This window comes from Prunus persica, chromosome G6 (assembly GCF_000346465.2).
Source record: "Prunus persica cultivar Lovell chromosome G6, Prunus_persica_NCBIv2, whole genome shotgun sequence".
Taxonomy (NCBI): Eukaryota; Viridiplantae; Streptophyta; class Magnoliopsida; order Rosales; family Rosaceae; genus Prunus; species Prunus persica.
In genome coordinates, this window is record NC_034014.1 from 1678767 (window position 1) to 1683053 (window position 4287).

Genomic DNA, 4287 nt, shown 5'->3' on the forward strand with positions numbered 1-4287 from the left:
ACCAGGGTTAGAGTAGTTTGACCTTGGTTGACCGTGAGTCTCCCGGGAGTAATCTCACCTTTTCTATGGGGGGATTATCGGGTGCTAGATGATTGTGGAGGGTTACACAATATTAGAATTAATTTTATATAAAATATAATTATATGTGGTTGTACAAGGGTACAACAAAGTCTAGAATGTCAGTTTGGAGTGCTATACGCACTACTTTAGGTACCTCCTCGGATGTTGGATCCATTACAAGTACCACCAAGTGAAAGTTAGGTCCCGCGTGGCGTAGGTTATCCGGCGTTGGGACAGGCCCCATACGTGGCGTTGGTTGTACCGGCGTATGGGGAGCTATGTAATATTATGTTGAGGTCGCACGTGGCGTAGGTTATCCGGCGTGTCGACAGACCCCATACGTGGCGTTGGTTGTACCGGCGTATGGGGAGCTTTGTGATATAATATTGAGGTCCCGCGTGGCGTAGGTTATCCGGCGTTGGGACAGGCCCCATACGTGGCGTTGGTTGTACCGGCGTATGGGGAGTTATGTGATATGATGTGCAGGTCTCACGTGGCGTAGGTTATCCGGCGTTGAGACAGACCCCATACGTGGCGTTAGTTGTACCGGCGTATGGGGAGATATTATGATAGTATGGCATGGTCGCACGTGGCGTAGGTTATCCGGCGTGTTGACAGGCCCCATACGTGGCGTTGGTTGTACCGGCGTATGGGGAGATTATATGAAATACAAAGAAATGATATAAGGTATCGCCCAAGTGTGGAATTGGGTTTTAGGGAAGAACTACGTGTGGCTTGATCCCTCAAGGAGGGTACGTAGGCAGCCTAAGGTTATTAGGTGCAGCCGCAGACTAAATATTAGTAATAATTTGTATTTGAATTGTTGGGTAGTCTGTTGAGAATTCTTAGAAGGCCGAAGGCCAATTTATGTGAACTGCATGAAATTATATTGTGCATGCTGCCAGTTGTGAATATTAAATGCGTCTTCATGCAGGTATAAATTTTGGGAAATGTCCTATTTATAGGGGAGACTCTGCCGAAATTTCGGTAGGAAGTCTCGGTTTTTAGTAAATGGGCCTGGCATCGGGGTGATGTCAGGAATTCCAAAGGGTTCGTCTCGGGTTTTCAGAAAATCCGGGGCGGGTCCTTAAACTGTGGGGCAGTTTTGATCAACCAACTGATACAATCCTACCCTCATAGACTCTTAATAACGGAAGCAGACTCTTTGCTTGCTATACGGCAACAAATTACTCAAAAGGTAGATTCCTGTTTACACTACAATCTAGTGGAGATCTCATGCTTTACACAACAAATTTCCCACAAGATTATCCCTATTTCAGTTATTGGAAGACCGATACTAATGGTAGTGGCTTTCAAGTCATATTCAACCACTCTGGCTCTATTTACCTTGCTGCAAGGAATGGAACCATACTTAATGTAATATCCTCCAATACATTATCAAAGCAAGATTTATACCAGAGAGCAACTCTTGACTATGACGGAGTTTTGAGGCACTATGTCTGCCGTAAAGGCACTGGCTCAAAGGCCGGAGTTTGGTCCACATTGTCCTTCATACCTTCAAATATCTGCATGAGTATCTTGCAACCGAAAGGTGGTGGTGCATGTGGGTTCAACAGCTTATGTCAACATGACCAAGGACAACCAATGTGCAAGTGTCCATCTGGTTATACCTTGATGGATCCACATGATGTGTTGAAAGGCTGCAAACAGAACTTTGCTCCACAAAGCTGTGATGAGGCCTCAGCAGAGACCGATCTTTTCTATCTTCAAGAGATGAACAATGTGTATTGGCAGGGATCTGAATATGACAAGTTTCAGGGCGTAACTGAGGATTGGTGTAGGCAGACTTGCCTAGCTGATTGTTACTGCACCACTGCCGTTTTCATAAATGGGAATTGTTCGTTGAAGGGAGCCCCACTTCCCAATGGGAGGATAGACAACAGTTTTATGGGAAAAAATTTGATCAAAATAAGGAAAGGCAACTCTACTTCGAAATCAGCCGGAAGCCCAAATACAAAAAGGAAAGATGGGTCAACTTTGATTGTTGTTGGATCAGTGCTCCTCAGTAGCTTGGGGTTTCTCAACTTCCTCTTACCATTGATAACCTATTTGATTGTTTCTCACATCTATTCTAGAAAAGTTAAGGTGATTCAGCCTTGTCCAGTCGTGCAGGGCATGAATTTGAAGTGTTTCACTTATGAGGAGTTAAAAGAAGCCACAAACGAATTCAAGGAAGAACTAGGACGTGGCGCATCGGCAACAGTTTTTAAAGGAAAGTTTTCGTCTGATAATGGCAAGTGTGTTGCTGTTAAAATTTTAGATGCTAAGGTTAGAGATAACGAGTTGGAATTCAATGCTGAAGTGAGTGCAATTGGCAGAATACATCACAGGAATTTAGTCCAATTACTTGGATTTTGTAACGAGGGACATCACCTAATTCTTGTGTATGAGTTTATGAGCAATGGCTCTCTATCAAGCTTCCTCTTTAGAGAGTCAATGCCAAACTGGTATCAAAGAAGGAAAATTGCCTGGGAATTGCAAGAGGGCTTTTGTATTTGCACGAGGAGTGCAGCAGCCAAATTGTATACTGTGACATTAAGCCTCAAAACATTCTTCTCGATGACTATTTCACGGCAAGAATTTCTGACTTCGGATTAGCCAAGCTTTTGAAAATGGACCAGACTCAGGACTGCAATCAGGGGAACGAAAGGGTATGTGTCTCCTGAATGGTTCAAAAACTTGCCTATCACAGTGAAGGTGGATGTTTACAGCTTTGGCATTTTGCTATTGGAGATTATTTGCTGCAGGAAGAAATTTGAAGAAGAGGCTGAGGATGAAAATCAAATGATATTAGCTGATTGGCCATATGATTTCTATAAGCAAAAGAAAATGCATCTTCTGTTGCAGAATGATGGTGAGGCAATGGAAGACATCAAGGAGATGGAGAAGTATGTGATGATTGCAATATTGTGTATCAAGAAGGATCCATTACTAAGACCCACCATGAAGAAAGTTACATTGATGCTTGAAGGTACTGTTGAAGTCTCAGTTCCACCTGATCCATCCTCATTCATAAATTCAGGATCGTCTTCCTTGTAAAATTCCGTACTTTTGTATGTTTGATCATCAAGGACTCCTGTTCACACTGTCATGCTTGGAACCCTAACTAAAAGTAGGGTAATGAGTGTATAATAATTATAAGTACCAATTGAGATGTCTCAATAAAATGAAGGATAATTTCTTCTTTGTGCTACACTCAAGTAAAAAATTTCTGTTACAAATTTTCTTCTTTGAAAAAGTTGCATATTTGAGGCGAGGCATTTTTAGTTCGCTATACAAGGTGTAGCCTTGAATCATTGAAGCGTAAGCTTTTCGAACATTAATTTATTTTAATAAAAAAAATATAAATAATACAATACAGATAAATTAGACTACTAATTCTTATTGAGCCAGAATATTCTATCAAAAATACAAGTACTAAATATCATTCAAGCATAATAATCAATCTCAAAGCATAAAATACTTATTCAACATTAAAAAAAAAACTCAATTCATGCATCCCACTCCTCATCACAAAACATAAAATGCTAAGATTTTCGGCATTTATGTGTGGACTTTAGTGTTATGTTTGGGTTTTATGGATATTTTGTTGTTTGGGAAAAAAAAACATATATATATATATATGAATCTAGCACAAAGAGAATTGCATGAAGGAGAGAGACGCTTCAATTTATGGAGATAATTAAAATTGATGGAGATTGTCACATTATGAATACTGGCCTCTCAGCACGCGCTTCCGCGCTTGCGAAAGGCTTTTTTTTTATATAAAATTTAAATTTATTTTAGAATTAAAAAAATAATGAGTAGTTGTGTTCCATAAAAATAGGATCCATTATCTGATTTTAATTTTAATTTTTTTTAATATTTTTTTTATAAAATTTAAATTTATTTTAGAATTAAGAAAATAATGAGTATGTAACACCCCGACCCCAAATTTCCCCAAATTTTACCCTTATTTAATTATTTAATTATTTAAGGGTATTTTAGTCACATTTTTAACCGGAGAGAGTTTGGGACCGTGACTTGTATTTTTGGATAGGTCGTACTGAGACGAGTTCATAGACACGTAGTGGGCTCGAATCGGAGTTGTAACGAGAGAGATATGGTCAAAAGAAACCCAGTGGCACAATCATAAATATTTCGAAATGAGATTTTTTATAAAAATCTGGTTTTCTCTCTCTCTCTCTCTCTCTCTCTCTCTCTCTC

The 4287-nt window shown here is 39.7% G+C and overlaps 1 pseudogene; it reads left to right on the forward strand.

Annotated features, from left to right (window-relative positions):
- On the forward strand, window positions 1218–3267 carry LOC109949502 (annotated as a pseudogene).